Genomic DNA, 18233 nt, shown 5'->3' on the forward strand with positions numbered 1-18233 from the left:
GGATTTGTTTTGCTAGGATTTTACTAAACTTTTCTTGTTTGTCCATATTTACCAATAGATATTGGTCTGAAGTTCACCAATGACGTCTTTATTATGTTTTGCTCGTGCATGTAATGCTGTTCTCAAAGAATGACTTGGAGAAATGTTCCTTCTGGTTTTTATTTTCCAAGAATGTTTAAATAGTTTCTAATAATTCTTTAAATATTTGGCAGAATGCGGTAGTCCCTAGTGTAGTATCCTAGGTCTGTACATTTTTGAGGGAAATTATTAGTTAGTAATTCAATCTCTCCACTTGTTAAAGGGTTATGTAGATTTTATGTTTCTTATTTCTTCTTGACTCGGCTGTAGTAGATCATGTCTCTCTAAGTATTTGTCTATTCCATCTATGACAGTATCTCTTCACACTATTTCGTTATCACATTTTCTATTTCTATAAACTTAGTAGTGATGCCTCTGCTTTAATTCTTCATTTTAATAATTTAAGTCTCTTTTCTTTTTTGCTTGGTCAGATCAGTCACAATTTGGACAATTTCATATTCATTAATTTTCTATATACTTTTGAAAACTGTTTCCCTGATCACTCCTTTAATTTTTATTACTTCCCACTTTATCTTTCCCTTCAGTTTTATTTTCTCCTATTTTTCCAGCATCTTACGATGGTTGTCCACTGACACATTAGCCAGCTTCTGTGGCTGTGACTAAAGCACACGATATCCCTAGCTCAAAGGAGGAAGTGGGTCACGTCTCCACCTGGCATGAACACTTTAACCAAGCAGAGCTTTGCTCCCTCTGCCCCCTTGCTGATGTCACTGGCAAATAAATTATATTTAGATGCCGTAAACTCCACATGATCTATTGAGCAAAGTCCAAACAATTCACTAAGGTTCTGGTCAATCAAAGAGAAACACACAAGAGACACAAGTTGTTCCCAACAAGGCTGCACTGTGGAGAATGCCTCCATCACTTTGTGAGCCGTTCAGAGGATCCCTTGAGCTCGGCCCAAAGTTTCTCCCCACATCACTGAAGACAGCTGCCCAGCTGTCTACCCTTCTAGGACAGGATGATGATGCACTGAAATCGTCCCAATGCTGTTAATGTTGGATACTCCTGTGGTTCTCGAGAACCCGTGTAGGTGCGGCCAGTGGTATAGAGAGCTCCTTTATACCTATGCAAACATCTCAAAAAGTGTGAGTTCATGCATAAGGCAGGGTGCTATTCTGGAAAGCCAAATAATAGGCAAATGCTTTTTATTGCATCTTGTACTTTTGAGTTTTCAAATTTGTTCAGCATCTTAAGTCAGCCAAGTCTAAGAATACAAGGAAAGCAAAGTGGGCAGCAGCGGGTTGTGTGACTCAGGAGTCAGCCCTCCTGGCAGAGGCCGCCGTACCTGCCCGACAGGTTAGGTGTGTGGCTAGAATCACTTTCTCCCTGCGGAGATAGAGCACAGCAGGGCAGGAGAAGCACAGGAGCAAAGCCACTAACTTTATCAGCCGGAAAACAAAAGCGAGGCAGAGGGAGAGGCCGGCCCCCCCACTTTCCTGCAAGGGCACACCCCCTAGTGACCTGAGGCGGCCACCGAGCTGCCCTTCCAAAAGCTTTTCCCACTTCTCAATCGCAGCACCTTGGAGCCTTTCATACATGGGTCCTTGACACTGGTGTGACACTTGACACTTTCCATGACACTGGACGTCCAGACCATCAGGGCCTGCAGGGCATTTGTCCTAGCCATCCAGCACCCCAATGAAGTCTGAGCCAAGGGTCCACCAGGTCTTAAACTACAAAGTCCCAACCTGTAAGTCTAGTACGTCTGTTCTTACTATTAGTGATAAGCCTTGGGCTTTTCATCATAGCTCGAGAAAACAGATTAACATACTGATTTTCAGGCTGTAACTTTCCTAGTTATGAAAATGAGATTTCTCAGTAAGATTACACCAACGTGCTCCTCCAAAACAGGTTTAGCCCAGAAAATGTCCAGGGAGTGGCTTTCGGTACAGGCCTTCCCACAGAGAATGGCTTAGCCTTACGTGTTGTAAGAAATACTGAGAATTTCACTTGTTCATATCTCAGGAAAAATATTGACTTGCACTTAGGATATTTTGAAATGATTCAGTTATATATAAACTTCATGTTTGGAAAGGTCCACTTCACATAGGTGAAGAAAATTAAGTTGTTCTTCGTGACTTCAGAGGTTCAGAATCGGGCTGAGAAGGGAGGGTGACTCTGATGTCCTTGTGGGCCTGGCTTCCTCTTCTCTGTCTTCGAGGTCACCCTTAGCACGGGTCTGCTGCACCATGTCCCCAGGGGCTGGTGGCGCATCACCAGCAGGGGGAAGGGGAAGGGCTTATTTGTTTTAAGAGCTTTTCCAGAGGCAGGGTGAATCCTTAATCCACATTTGGTTCCATGTTGCTAATGATGACCCTAAATTTGCATCCACCAAGAAAGGTTTATTACTCAGGTCGGGAGCTTTATGGGGACAGAAAGGCAGGCTCCAGGACCACCCAAAAATATCTTAAGAGAGTGGGGAAAGGGCTGGATTGACATGCACTGTGGGTAGAGGATGAGGCTGGGCTGGGAACTCCGTCCAGGAGTGAGGGCTGGCAGAGAGTAAAGATGCCACCAGCCGCAGGGAGCACCCGGGCTTTCTTACCCACTTTCTGGATAGGAAGCAAAACAAGAGGGAGTGGTGGGCTTGGAAGGCATCAGATATCCACCGCGGTGTCAGGTCCCTACACTGTCCCCAAGTCGTCTGCTTGGATCTCATGGTGCTTGAGACACGCAGTGACTCACCTGTCCCAGAGGAAGACCATTCAGACCGCAGGAAGAGCCAAGGGTGGAGGTGGGCAGCCCCCCAACATGGTGACGCTCCTGGGACCTCCCTTCCTGTGGAAACTGGAAGGGGTCGTAGTGACCCATCATGGTGAAGAATGTTCAAACATTGGTCCACGTTCCTGATCCACAATAAGATGGCCTTGTCCAAAGTACAGAGGCGCTCTGAGAGCTGTCCTCGTGCCTTAGCAGAACCCAGAGCCCCTGTCCATTTATAAATACTGCGCGCACACACACGCACAGACGCACACATCCCAAAACTTGGTTCCAGCCACACATCCTTCTGCTCATTTCAGAGAATGAATGAACACACAATTAAAATAAAACCTTCCAAGTTGGAGACTGTAGTGTTTGAAACGTAGGGGGAGTGCCATCTGCAAAATTATTCACAGGGGGAAGAATTTTCTCCAATGGAAGGAAAAGAAGGGACAAAAAAAAGTCAGAATGATTAAATAGCAAGTTTTCCAACACCCTATTGTCATGGCTATGGAAAAACAGGAGTACAGGAAAAAGGTCTCTCTTCTCAGTTCTCTGCATCCCTTTCATGTTTCTATTCCTCGCCAAAGTTTTTTTTTTTTTTTTTTTTTTTTGGTTTGTTTTGTTTCATATTTATGGGTGCTCCCTGGGGAGCGGCGATTCTGCACTTGGGGAGGTCTGAATGAAAGCCCCGCCAGCAGGTGTGCCTCTGGGACCCGGAATTTCTGGGCGTCTGTGTGAAGTCAGCACAAAGGATTCCTGTTCTGAGCTGTGGAGACTGTCCTCGCTGCTGCGGAACACAAGGAAAGACCCGTCCACACAGAGCGATAGGAGAAACCTCTGCACCTGGACCTGGCTGTTTTAGTTTCTGTGTTTACTGTTTCAGACAGCCGGATACTCCTGGAGGCACAATCACACTCACCTCTCAGGATTCAGTCAGAGATCTCTTTGACATTTACTTTACAATTTTGATTTGTGAAGTTCGTCATCACTGTTCAGTTCCTGAGAGGTTGCTGTCTGACCAGTCCAAGGTCATGAAGCCACCAAGCCAGAAAGGACATAAAATTCAGTAGCCAATTAGAGCTCTTTGCTAAAGGACCCAGTGTCTCCAGAGCAGCCCCTGGGCAGAGAGTCTGAACGCAGAGTTCTGGAAAGCCTCTCCTAGGGTCTTGATTTATTTTTATTTTTGTTCCCTTTTACTCCTTTTTTTTTTTCTCTTTTGAAGAGCTTTAAAAAATTTCCATTGTAGCTGGAAAGCCAGAAAAGGTACTAACTTCAACCACATTTTTGGGACTCTATAAAAGCTAAATAAAAATAACAGAAAATGAACAAGGTACACAGAGGGGAACAAGGTCTCAGTAACCAGCGAGCCAACCCGAGGAAGGAGAAAGGCCAACTCCCCCAATCTTACCTTAAAATAAAAATTTGGGTTACAAAAGAAATACAAGTGCTACCCCTCCTGGCATGGGGAACCGACTTGGACCCTCCCCTGGGCTTTAAGTGAAAACAGGAAGCATTCTGTTCGTCTGCTTTACGGTGGAAAAAGGACATTCTTTGCAGTGACTTTATCATTTGGTGCAGATGTTTGGCTGAAGTTTCCTGATCTTGTCAGCAAAGTTGATGTTAAAAAATTGGAACAGGAATGGCGATTTATTTATGTTTTATTATGAGGTGTAAATTTGCATAAATGAGAATTATTTTTACTGCAGGCTCTGCAGGAGCGCCTCCCTCTCTCTCTTCTCCTGGCTGGGAATAATTGGAGATCTTACTTTAATGCACTGCTTCCACGTCACCTTGATCTCCACACCTGCCAGCGCTTTGTTATGTGGATCACAGGTCCTGCTCCCCTTTTAATAAGTGGCCATCAAAAACTGTAGACTCACCATGGTGTTACAGATGGCTAGCACTCCCCTGACCTTTAGCCTTTTCAAAGTCAGCCAAGAAAGCAAACAAGAAGGAATCTGCAGAGTTCAGCAAGTCTAGACCTTTCTCTGAGGGCCTGATGATGGGCCCTGAAGGTGCCCTGTCCAAGGATCCCGGGCTGGGAAGGGTTAAAAAGTAGCTAGGAAGTCCGGAAAAGCAGAAGTGGTTGTGATAAGGAGGTGAACATTAGCAAGGAAGTTTTTCTTGAATTTGACCAATTCCTACACCATCAGGTCTTCGGGAGTAACCTTACACCGGGTGTCTGCTTTTCTTCTCTGAGGTGGACGGAAAGTTGTTTTCAAATCCTCTGTGCGGCTGAATACCCATTCTGTTACAGGGGAATGGTTCCTTCTTCCAAAACAATTTTAATTTTTATGGCGTCTAACTTAAAACAGAAAACTTCTATTTTCTTATGAGTAAAGTTCCTGGTAGTCTCTATTAAGTAGATTCAGGACATGTTTTGACCAAGTAACACTTGACCAAATGTTACTTTCAAAATTGACGTCTCTTTCTCAAAGAAAAAAAAAGTAAAACGTACATGTTTTTTGCTAGAGAACACCACACTTTGGTGTCTGGTCTGTAAAAATCCATTTTCTTGAGACTCGGTTTCCTGAGATGGCCTGCCCTGTAAATGGCTTCTGTATTCAACAAGTGGGACCAGCTGTGATGTTCAGCTTACAATAAAAATTACACATGCCGATTATTACAGCTCTTGAGTTTATGGAACACACCCCAATTCGGTTCATTTGTTGAAATTATTGACAGGTTCCCTGTGATTTTCTAGAATTAATGAATATGCAGATACAATGAAGGAAAGCCCAGGATAGAGAACATCATGGAACATATTGTACCTTATTGTAAAATAAAAATAGCCTTGGACAGCCCACGGAATGTGTTCTAGCGGCATAATCAGCTCTTTACTGTGGTTTTCCTGCCAGTTGGGGAGCCCTGCGTCACACAGAGCAGGTGCCAAGTGTCTGGTTTGCACTCTGGTAGGTCATGTTTTTCTTGCTGCGAATTTTCAGGTTTGCAGTTTCCCCCAGAGCAGAGCAGCCGGTCACCTTCCCCACGCGACACTGTGCGGCTTTCCCTCCAGATGTCTGCAAATTCTGGGCCATCGGAGTCCAGCATGCAGGTAGACGGGGCGAGCCCATGGTCCTCCATGCTGTGGCCAGCGGGACTCCACAGCCCCCTGCAGCCCGAGTCAATGCGGAGACCTGGGGCGGCTATCAGTGAGTGAACCTTCCAGACCGAGCTCCTCTGCAGTCAAGGTCAAATCTGCTACAGTATTACAATGAAGTGCTAAGCCACCACTGAACCTAAGCAAACCTTCCTTGAGCAAAGCCCACTGCTGAAGCGGGGTGGGCTTTCGGCCCTGCGTGGATCACGCCACATCGGTCTACACTTGCCAAGGGTACCTTGCTATCTTATTGCCCCTTGTCCACATGGAGCGCAGAGCTGGAATGTGATCAGCTGCTTTCTTCTGTCCAGGCAGAATCATGGACAACAGCTAATGACCACCTAAAGTCATGACCACCCTCTGGCTTCACACTGCATGTGCCAACACACACCTGTGAGGTCACACTGAAGGACACCCAAGGGAAAGGAGCTAAAGGGGAAGGGACAGCCCCACATGCGAGCCATAGAAATGGCCTACATGGCTTCATCGCACATCTGCAGAAAGACCTACGAAGCTCTACAGGGCTCTGAGTGCAAACCCCTGTCCCACGCCGATCCTGACCCCTGCCCAGCTCTGCCCCCCATCCATCCGGTCTCTGCCTGGAGCCTCTTTCTGAGCGTCTGCTGCAGCATCTCCTCCAGTCCATAGCAGGAGCCGAAGAGCAGCCCACTCCCTGGACCCTGCGCTCTTACACAGCCCCTCACAAACGAGGCAGAAACAAGGCCGGCCCCCTCGGTAACCTTCCCATTTGTTTCCCGTCATCTCCACAGCATCTCCACGGGGGAATTCTTAGCAGATGCTTCGTCAAAACTCAGACAGCATCCAGAAAATGAAACCACTAAGCCCAAGGCTGCAGGAGGAAGAGGAAGGCGAGGATCCTTGCCCTGCCCCCCTCCCTGGCTCTGTACCTCCTCTCATGCACCTGGGGACATGCTTTCCAATGCACATTTCATACTTTTTAATCTGCTATGTCAACAGCTGGCAGACTTTTCCTGATGACATTCAGATAGTAAATATTTTCAGCTTGGCACCCGGACTCTTTTGTCACACCCTACAACTCTGCTGTTGGAGCAGGGAAGTAGCCATCAATAATCTGGAAACAGAAGGACGGGGTGACAGACTGCAGGTGACCTGCCACTTGTAGTTTGCTGGCCGCTTGCTACACTGGCATTGCCGTAAAATAACCATGTCCTGCCAGCGAACGCGGGGTTCCTCGGTGCTTCTGAGTAAGTTAGGCAACTTCACTGTCCTTTCATTCCATGATGTCGCCGTTGTTACTCGGATAAAGACTTGCAAAGCAACTCTCCAGCGCGGGTCTATTTGTTCCATTTTCAGGTTAGATACAACCCGACCTACATAAGCTATACACCAAGCCACTGCTTTGGGTTTTTTTTTGGGGGGGGGGCTTGTTTGTTTGTTTTACTTTTTTTGCCTTTTCTTTTAAAAATAATGTTGGTGATCATCTGTTTCCTCAAACTAAGCCAGAGACAAAGCTCGTAGCGCCAGGTCACTAAGCTCTTGGTGGCTAAACTGGTTTCTCACCTGCTAGAGTCTGGAAGTGGGAAGAAAGGATTGCCCGGATTAGACGTGTTTCGAGGAGGGGCGACAGGTAATAGGAACCAGGCCGGCCCTCCTTCGCCTTCCCCAGGCCTGCACCTACTAATCCCAGTGTGCAGGGCGGAACAAAGGCTTGATTTGGGCCCCTGCACTGAGACTCTGAGTTAACTGAGAAGCAGGGAAGAGTCCACATTCTGGACCTGGCACAGAAACCCAAGTTGAACTGGACCCGAAGACCTGAATGGAAACAAATTTTCTTCCTCCTCTGGTGGATACCAAACCACACAGAGATCTGCCTTCTAATTCAGGATCTGTCCAGAGGGTCTGAGGTTCTATGCAGATGGACTGCTGTGGGCTCGTGGCAGGAGGGCACACTGGTGCTCCCTCTGTCCCCAAGCATCTCTGCTAGGCAGAACTGAGTCCCAGCAACTCCCAGGTCTGGTTCGATCTCAGCCCCTGCACATGCCAGAACCCAACAGGACTGAGGCGACTCCTGGACCACACTCCTCTTCCCAGCCCCTGGGACAGTAGCATGGAGTCTAATGAGAGACAGAGGTGCTTGGTCATGGTATTTAGTTTGTGGAGCTAATGGCTACCAGGTGGTTCTTTGGACCAAGAATAATTTTTCTTCTTCTTCCCAAGAGGTAGCCTAAGTAACCAGAGTGTGGGCTGATGCAGACCAAGGGCAGCTCTGGGAACTGGTCTCATCCTGCGGTAGAAGACCAATGGGCACTGTGGGTCTCAGATGTTCTTCATGTGGCAGTGATTCATCCAGGACCCACAGGAAAAGGCACAGCCACCTCCACAACCACGAGGGGTTTTTTAGGGCCTGTCGTCATGGGGTCTGGAAACAGGAGTCAGAGACAAAAGTCAGCAGGGAGAGGAGAGCAGTTAGAGGCCTGGATTCTGGATCCTGTTTCGGCTCATTGTAACAGAAATTCCCCTGACATCTCTGGGCCTCTGCTCCCCTGGCTCTCAACCCTGGCTTCTTTTGAACCAGGCCATGATCTCACAAACCATATGTGTGTCCAGGGCCCACCTTGGAGCAACGGAGTCGGCATCATGTGGTCACTTAAAAGTTCTCTCTGGAGACTCTAATGTGTGCCCAGGGGTGGGGTCCTGGTCTCTTATTTTTTTTTTCTCACAGTACTGATGGTGCTCCTGGGAGGAAATCAGGGGTTACCATCACCCCCATCTCTTCCCCTGGGAATTGCCTTATGTAAATGGGTCTGAAATCTGCTCTGAAATCATCCTATGAGAGAAAGAGACAGAGACAGAAACACAGAGAAGAAGAGAGAGAAAAGCTGGGACGAAGCCGGAGCCTCCTGCATGGTGGGCGCATGCTGGGCCCTCCAGCCTTCTCCACGGTGAGGTACTCAGGGTGCTGTGTTCTTCCTGAGACGCCCACAGCGACTGTGAGCTCCCGGTGCACTAGCCCATTCCATGTGTCCACTTGGAAGCGAATTCAAGATTTAATTAAATCTCTGCTCCTCAGATCACTGAGGAGTTGGCCTTGGGCTAGTGACCTAAGATGCAGTGTTCTCATCTATGAAGCAGATGTGGACCTATTACAATGGTACATTAGTCTGTTAATTCAGTGACTATGAAACTAGGTGGTGGACATAGATAACTTCAGTCAGTTTGCTGACCCTTAGGCCACACCTGCAACAAAAGGCAGCTGCTGTAATTAGGGCTATAGTGAGTTGTGTCTCTGGGCCAGGGCTGGGTTTCTTGTTACCTGGAATAACAACTCAAGAATAAAATCAAGAGTCCCATCAGTAGCGGGAGGAGAGAGCAGACCCCAGAGAGCCCCGAGCACCACCGGCCCAGTGACCATTACACCCTGGAAGGAGCCACAGCTGTCACAGCCAGCCCCGTCACGGTCACCTCCACCATGAGCAGAGAGGCCAAGCCCCAGCAACTGCCCACTGGCCCCCACTGCCCCTGCCCTCAGTGCTGCTACACCAAGCCCGACACCACGGCTCACAGCGGCAGGGACTTGAAGGTCATCGCAGCAAAGGTTTTGGGAACAATGAAACAGTTCATTGTGAGAAACGGATATGGTTTCACCAACAGGAATGACACCAGGGAAGATGCATCTGTGCGCCAGACTGCCGTAAAGAAGAATCACCCCGGGAAGCGCCCTCGTGGTGCAGGAGAGGGAGAGGCGGGGGAGTTCGGTGTCATTGGAGGAGAAAAGCATGTGGAGGCGGCAAGTGTCCCAGGCCCGGTGGAGCTCTAGGTCCAGGCAGTGGCTATGCAGCGGACCATAACCGGTACATACGCTCGCCACGTCGTTGCTGCAATTAGCAGCAGAACTAGTAGAGAATACTGAGAGTGGGGGAAAGAATAAGGAGGTCAGAGAGGCCTCCTGAAGGCCAGGCCCAGCAATGCTGGCCCTACCGCAGGCCCAGGCTCCCACCTCACTCCATGCAGAGACCCTACACGGGTGTGGACTGCAGTATTCCGGCCTTCCTGTGCAGGAAGACGTGATGGAGGGTGCCGACAGCCAGGGTGCAGGAGAACCAGGTGGACAGGTGAGACGGAATGTGTGTCGAGGTTACAGACCACGATTCCGCAGGGGCCCTCCTCATGCAGGACAGCCAAGGGAGGACGGCAACGAAGAGGACAAGGATAACCAAGGAGAAGAGACCCACGGTCAGCAGCCACCTCAAGGCCGGTAGCATGACAACGTCAATTACCCGTGCAGATGCCCAGAAAACCCTAAACCACAAGATGGCAAAGAGACAAAAGCGGCCATGCACCAGCTGAGAATTCGTCAGCTCCCCGGGCTGAGCAGGCAGGGCTGAGTGAATTCTGGCTTAGCGTCTCTACCATCATCCGGTTTAGTCACCCAGCGAGAGGGAACCAGTAGGAAATTCCAGCAGTCAGCAGTGAACAAAAGATGGAGAACGAAGACCTGGATAGCTTGCCTTTTGCCCACTGATCAGAGAACTAGAATTTTCTGCATTACCTGGTAAGGGCAAATGTGCGTTTTGAAAAAAGCCCAGTTTTTCTCAACACACCTCTAAAGGTTTTTAAATTGTTTCATATCTGGTCAGGTTGAGATTTGTGAGAACTTCATTTTTTACTTTGTAATAAAAATTTACAATTGATTTAAAAAAAAAACTCAACAAACTGCAAACAACTGTTACTCAAGGTCTTAAAAAAATAAAATCAAGCCTACAAATAAAATTTTGACTTTTACTAAAACTGAAAGCTCACTAGAGTGTGTGTGTGTGTGTGTGTGTGTGTGTGTGTGTGTGTGTGTGCTCAAATTCAGTCACATCTGATAGCTTTGGTCATTGTCAGATTCGGTGAAGATGATAAACTTCTAGAGAAATCTCTTGCAGAATGTAGGCTACAAGTTGCTGAGGCCACTTCTGACTTTTCTTTGCAGTTCAAGTGAAATGTGTGGGTATTCTCCCCTATCTATTAGGGATGAAGAGATGAGTTAATGGCTGGAAGGGAGCATTTGCAAAATTCTAGTTAAGAACATCATAAACATAGAGGAAAAATTATGTAAATCACCAATACCTCGTATTAACTTAAAAAGAAAAAATATACTATAAAGCAAGCAAAATTTCAACAGAATGTTTAGAAGGTGAATTGTATTTGACGTTGCTATTATCACCACCACACTTGCTTCCAGGCCTGGATGGGGTGTGTGTGTGTGTGTGTGTGTGTGTGTGTGTGTGTGTGTGTGTGTAGCCAAGGAAACTGTAACACCAGTCCCTGCCTACATGTTTAGCATTGGATATTTGCACTTCACAATGAAATAAATGCATGTTTGAGAATCCAGCTTGAAACTTGACCACTCTATCAGAAGACTGTTCGCACAGAAAGTTATCCTCACATAAAATTTTAAGAGAAAAGCCAAGTCAGATAATAACACTAGAAAATGAAGGATAAACTGATGGATGGATGGATGAGAGGATGGATGGATGAGTGGATGGACTGGTGGATGGGTGAGTCAGGAGATGAGTAGACAGGATAGACAGATAGGTAGATTGGCTGATTAGTGTAACACTGTGGTTGGAAGACGCTGCGGTCGGTCTGCGGGCCAGTGTGCTCTTTGTACCCACTGGTGAAGCCAGCCTTTTGGTGGAAGACTGGAGCTTCTAGCGCCATTTCCATCTTGTATGTGCCTAGCTCAATATTTTCCCACGCTCCTCAGAAAGTCTCATGACACACCACGTACCGGTGAGGACAGGAGCCTTCCTCTGTGTACTGCTCCACTGCTGCGTGCACATAGACTCGAGGAACAAACCTGACACCCAGCAAACACTAAACAGAGCCTTGCTGACGTAGGCAGCTCTCTTAACTAAAATTCCATCTCTGAGACTCAGGGAACTACCACATGTTAGTGCTTCCAAATCCAGCCATGTCGGCCTGGACTGAGTGGAATGTATTTCTACATGGTGGAAATGCTCACCATCTCCTTCCTGCTGGGAGGAGCACATTACATCAGAAGGAACCTCAAATGACATCCACATTCCCCCTTATCTCCACACCTCCACATTCCCAAAGGTCAACAAACGTGAGTTACATCCGGGTACTAACTCCCTGCTGGGCAGTGAGAACACACTATATTGGCCAATGCAGAACAGGAGAGTTATCAGGATGGCAAACATCATTTTAGGTTCTATAAATGAGATAGGAGATAGATTGCTGGGAATACACATGTCTGAGGAAAGTCAAGAAATAATGCTTCACCAACTGGTATATACCTTACAGTTTATCACTGCACCTCGAGGCACTTCAGGAAAATTGGCACAACAATACTCAGTTTCCTGGGAATAAGATAATGAAATTCTATTTATTTAAGTACTCTAAACTACTTGACTACTCAAGTGGTTTAACAAAGAAAGAAACAGCATAAGACTTGGGAAATCTGAGTCCCTAGCAGCTCCCTTGGGGGAGGGTGGTAACAGGACTTCCAGAAAGGGGGGATCACAGCAGGCCCTAGGAGGTAGGTGGGGCCCAGTGACTTTGTCTTCTTTGTCCCCCAATTCAAACAGAGGGAGAAACAAGAACCCAGACATCAGGAAGGACTTGCAAGTGGCCGCTCCTAGGTGTGAATTTAGGCAAGAGGCCATGCACTTCCTGCCTTGGTGACCACACTCACAGGCAGGAGACACAACCTGACTTCAGTCACCTTCAACATGGATTGCCACTCCCTCACGTCCTTCCTCTTCCAGGGGACACAAGGCATCAGGCAATTCCAAAGCCCGGCTTCGTCCCCACTTTCCAGGAACCCGGGGAGGTCAGTTTGCTTTCTTCAGCTCACCGTGCAAAGCCCATCTCAGAGGAGTCCATGAACTTGCCCAGTCCATGCCCCCTAGTGTTCCTACCTCAGTCAGCTCAGACTGCACCACACTTGTCTCCGCCCCACTATCCCCTACTCTCCACACAGGAAGAAGGACTCAGTGGCCTGGGGAAGGGTTATGTGTTAGGTTCCATTTTTTTCCCTTGGTCTCCACACTGTAAAATGAGAATGTACACCCTCAGAAAACTTGAAAAACAAAACATGGAGGTGTTTGCTCAGGAGATTGCAATGAGTCTAAATTAATGATCTGAGTATGCTTGTTGGTGTGTGTGTGTGTGTGTGTGTGTGTGTGTGTGTTAACAAGGTGGTGGTATACAGTATTTACTGATCAAGCCACAGCACTTAACCCCTGGAAACACTGCTGCCTACTAAGTACACACAGATTTAGTGGGGAAATGAGCCAAGGGGTTTGCAGTGGGGAGAAGTTCCACAGGGCAGCCTGCAGAACATCAAGTCATAACTCAGCTGTTCCTCGGGGTTCAGGTGGCCACGCTGGGAAATCAAAGCAGCAGAGCAAAATGCATGAGAGAGACAGAGACTATTCTCTAGTCTCTCTAGAGACCATTCTCTAGCTCCGGGCCAGATATAAATGCATGGAGCTAACGTAACCCTAGGAATATTTTTTAATGGCAGAGGACAGGAAATCTACTTATCCTATTTCTGCTCTGTATAACTATCTGTCAAACGAAAGAAGAAAAAGACTGGGTGACTTTGCTCTCAAGGGCTCAGTCACAAGTCTCTAGCTTGCATTCTTCAAGGTGGTCCACCCCAAAGAAGCCCACTAAAAAGCAATTGCGTTTTATCGGCTTTTCCTGTCATTTCTGCTTTGCTCAGAGTTTCCATGGTCCATACACACACGCTTGATGGAAACCATCAAGACAGACCGAGCAGCCACTGTGGTCTGTGGTTATAGAACAAGCCCTCCATGGGGCAGCTGTGTGCTCACGCCCGTTTTCCTGTTGTCACTGAAGGCACCTTGTGGCTCCTCCAGGTAAGGTTCCACGACTCAGCGCCTGACCGCTTGCCAGGGTAGGCAAGGAGCAGGTCCACAGTGCAGGCTTTTGCTCCGAGATGCCCTCTTTCTACACACATTTCCCCTGTAGGATTTGTGACAACTCAGCAGGCATCTTTCACTTCCCATCCTTCAGCCAATTTGCATTGCTCAGTTTTTCCACAATAACTAGAATATTTGGCAAAAAGACACAATTTTGTAGTGGGAAAGCTTCCAAAGTGAAAAAAAATGTGCTTGTTGACCCACTTCTGCTAGTAATAAATACCTAAGCTGGGGCCTGAGACATTTCCTGAGTTCTTCTGCATGGATACCATGGAGAATTCGGGGCGGTTGTGTAGAATCAGAGTTTTAAGGACATTCTCTGCACATCAGGATTCATAAGAAACAAGCTGTCAACAGATGAAGGAGTGGTAACATAGGAAGCATAATAACATCACTACATACTGGGGGAAAAGCAAAAACTACAATGAACAGCAAATAAACATTGCTGGCAGCCAGTGGCTAAGCCAGGAAAAGTGAGAAAGGGGCCTGGTGGGTACTCAGGAATGGAAATATCATGGCAAGAAATGTGGGTGCAAGTGAGCCCCACACGGAGAGGACCAGGAACAGTGGGATGTATCTGAGCCATGGTGGACAGTACTGGTATCCGGCCAGCAGGATGAGACCTGTGTCCTATCCATTGATACCACTGATCCTGAGAATATGGGTCTTGCCACAAAGCAAGGTCCAGCTGCTAACATAAAGTGTGAGGGAAGACGCAGAATGATTCACTGCTTTTGCCTCCCCAACTGATCTTTGAGGTTCTTCAAAGGGATCAGCAAGAGGTCTGCATTAGTCTGCTTTATGTGCTGTAAAAATGGCCCTTGGCGGGGATGTAGCTCAGCGGCACAGCACCTGCCAGACAAGCACGCGGTCATGAACTTGATCCCTGGGGCCACAAAAAAAGGATCTGTCAGGGCTGGATTCACAATCAACCTGCCGTGTGTAAGGAGCTGTGTGTGGCCATGTGGTGGAGAGGGGCCGATGGTGACACCATCTCACCGCCTGCTGTAACAAGTGGCTCATCTAAGGGATGCAAAGTGAGACCACTGAAATTGAGCTACAGAAGAGGTTTCTGCAGGCCCGTATGGATCACAGGGCCAGAGGTGGACCAGCTGAGGGTGTCAAGAGGAGCCAGATGGCTCTGGGTGCAGCAGGCTGGACAGGTTTGTCTGTCTGTTGCTGGTACAAAGACAGGGCAGCAGGACAAGGGATGCTCCTAATGCAGGGACACCTTCATCACTATGTGGAGAACCAATCAGTCCTTCATGTGAGTGTTGGTTACTGGACCAATCCAAAGGCACTCTCTTCAGTCCTTCATTTGCATGTGGGCACAGCCAATCAAAAGACGCAGTTTCTGTTCCCTCAGGGACATCTGGCAGGAAGCATGCTGGCCCTTCCACAGAAGAGGTTATCATGGCGTGGGGCTTGAGGGTTTGATAGAAGTTTGTCCCAACACCCTATTGCATGAGAGGGAGGCAACTTGGGAATTTGGGGCACAAAACACCCCTTTTCCTTACCCTCTGGGCCCTGTAAGTCTTCTCACTGTCTTCTCTCACCCTACAGAATGTACTTCCTATCCATCTTCCATAAATGAACACCTCGGCTCCGTTCTTTGTGTGTCTTGTCCAATGACTTGTTGGCAGCACCAAGAACCTGGAAAACAGTACCAAGGGCCCCTGCCTCTGGTAACAGTGCTGCCGACGGTGGAAAGCAGTCACTGCTTGTTTACATCCCCCGCCAGCAGACCACACGCTAAGTGAAATACATCAGCTGCAGAAGTCAAATGTCACGCAGTCTCTCTTTCATGAGAAACCAGAATATAAATCCTCTCAAGAGCAAAATAAAGGAGAGAAGCAGGGTTTGTGAAGATGGAAAGGGCTTCCGGGGAAGGAGGGGATGGGAAGTCAGAGGGTGAGGAGCCCGGTCAGGCTGTGATATGTGTATGCATACTGCAAAGTACACTAACACAAAAATAAAAAGCGTGAGAAGGAGTTCACTTAGTAGAAGCGGATCCGCATCGAGCCGGAAACAAACTGCATTTTTAACATGGACGTGAGCTTGCACCAACCCTGCAGCAGGAAAGCGTGATTTGAGTAAGGGGAGGGGAAGCCAGATCTGTCAGGTGCTTTGCTACCCAAGGACCCTGGAACCCTGCCGCCCAGAGAGACTCAGAACCTTCCGGAGGGAGCTCAAGGAGAACGCGTCCTCTGCGTGGAGACTCTGGCATTTATTTATTTTTCAGTCCTGGATTTGAACCCAGGGCCTCTGCATGAGCTGCCTCCCTGTCCTTTTTTACTTGGAGGCTGGGTCTAGATTGCCCAGGTTGAATTCAGACCAATGGGGCCTGCCTTAGCCTCCCAGATCGCTAGAATTACAGGCATGAACCACCGCACCCGGGAGTTCAAATTGTAAGAACACATTCTGCCACTGGACAGTTAGACTTTACAAGTGCCTGAAGCAAATGTCTTTTTGGTGTTATCGACTTACAATAGCTCCAAAGGAACTCATTTTTCAATACTGAACAGGTGACCCCAAGAGACCCAAGGGCACCCACAAGAACAGTCATTGAAATTTGCCTGAGGCTGAGGGTTTTCCTAGATTTTTTAATGTTAAAACCAGACTGAGCTATCACCCTGCAGAGAAATAACTTGGGGGTAGTGTTCTTCGCAAGTACCGTTTTCATCTCTTGGCAGTTTTTGTGCCATCTAATCAACGAGTGTCTTACCGTTTCCCCAGGAGGAATCCTTTGTACTGGGAGGGTAGTGGGAAGGTGGGGACCCTCCACTGGGAGGCTGGAATCTGCTCGCTGCTCAGCTGCCTCCCCCCAAGGATACCCCAGGACAAGGGGAGGTGAGGTTCCCCTCGTGACTCTAGCTAAGCTCCGTGGGCCGAGGTCAGTGCCCATTGCCGACCCATCAAGGAAGACAGGTCTCTTGGCTTTTTTACCCTTGATTTACTTAGTCCTTCTCCTGGTATGTGTGCAACACTTCGAGTCCACCTGTGGATATCTTATGAGCTAAAGTTCATGAGTCCCTGCTCTGGAAGCCTGCCTTCAGCTCTGGGAAGAGTTAGCCCTCTGCAGGCCTCTGAAATGCTTCCACAGTACAGCACATCTCGTGCTATGTTTCAGTTAGCTATTTACCCACCTTTCAGTAATTTAAGTAGTGTAGAGACTGGGGAGAGTTTGTAATCCAGCGAACAGAAATCAAAGAGAAGGCACCCAGGGCAGTTGCTAATCAAAGCAAGTTTGCCACAAACGAGTCTATTAGAGATAAGAAAGCCGTGCTAGGACCCTTCTCCTACTTGGAATAAATGACCACATGTATAATAAAGTAAATGCATTTTAAATCACCTTCCAAGTTTACTCCCGAGATTGCTGATTTTATTTGCTTGGGAAATGGAGGGAGTAGAGAAGGAGGCTAGGAGACGCTGAGGGAGTGAGGGGAGCCCCTGGAGAGGGGTACCTTCCGCATCCCCCTTCGCTGCTCCTGGGAGCCATCCTGTGTCTCTGTGCCTGGCTGCTGCTGGCTGGGAGCCCCTCCCCACCTTCATCACACTGCCGGGGGACCGTGGGTGCCCCAGAGATTGCCCATGTAGAAAGCCCCAGCGCTCAGAAGATCCATGACCTAACACTCATTCTCCCCTCCGCCCAAGGCTGCTTGGGCAGGACCCCGAAAACCCAGCTCCTAACTAGGTGCTGTCCCGATGTCAGAACCCAGGATCAGCCAGGGCTGGACCTCCGCCTTGGCCCACAGTTGTATCTTGGCCTCTTTCCGCCTAGCTTACTTCCTCCGCTGCCCCTCTGGGTTCCTTCCTGAATGCCTTCTTTATTAAGGGGTGTGTACAATCTTGTCCGAACATCTGCTCCTGGGGCTCCCATCAAGATAAGATTTTGACTTTGCCTACCTGAGGCACACTTCTGCCTAGGAAGCTAGAGATAAGCGGGTCCTCCCTGCTGGCCTGCAGGATCTTCAGAGGACAGGGTCACCCTTTGCTCTCCATGGTTCACCTGCATTTCATCTCCAAGACCAGGATGATAGCAGCAAGCCAGAGGCAACTGTCGCATCACGCACGCACGAGCCTTGGGGACCCCTGAAGCTCCTGGTGGCATGTTGTGCAGTGCTGATAAGGTCCCGAGAATTGACTTAATCCTCCATAAGGCGCTCCACCCCTAACACAGCCCAAGCGGGCCTATTCAAAGGTAAAAATGTTTGGCTTTCCTCTCATCTCCCTTCAAGGTTTTATATGTCTCTGTCCAAGCCAAGATGAGAACTGGAAGCACTTTAGTGGTCTTTTTTTCTTTTTTTGGAAAGTATTCTTAGGAAATGGATCTCTTTACAATGTTGGTGCTTTTGAAGATTTCTGCCCAGTACTCAGATGTCTATTTG

The 18233-nt window shown here is 48.2% G+C and overlaps 1 pseudogene; it reads left to right on the forward strand.

Moving 5' to 3' along the window:
• The first annotated feature begins 6604 nt into the window (after positions 1 to 6604).
• Positions 6605 to 10629, forward strand: LOC134470428 (Y-box-binding protein 1-like; annotated as a pseudogene).
• Positions 10630 to 18233: the final 7604 nt, after the last annotated feature.

The sequence above is a fragment of the Cavia porcellus genome, unplaced genomic scaffold (genome assembly GCF_034190915.1).
Source record: "Cavia porcellus strain 051 isolate PalLab524CR breed Dunkin Hartley unplaced genomic scaffold, mCavPor4.1 scaffold_15, whole genome shotgun sequence".
Lineage (NCBI taxonomy): Eukaryota > Metazoa > Chordata > Mammalia > Rodentia > Caviidae > Cavia > Cavia porcellus.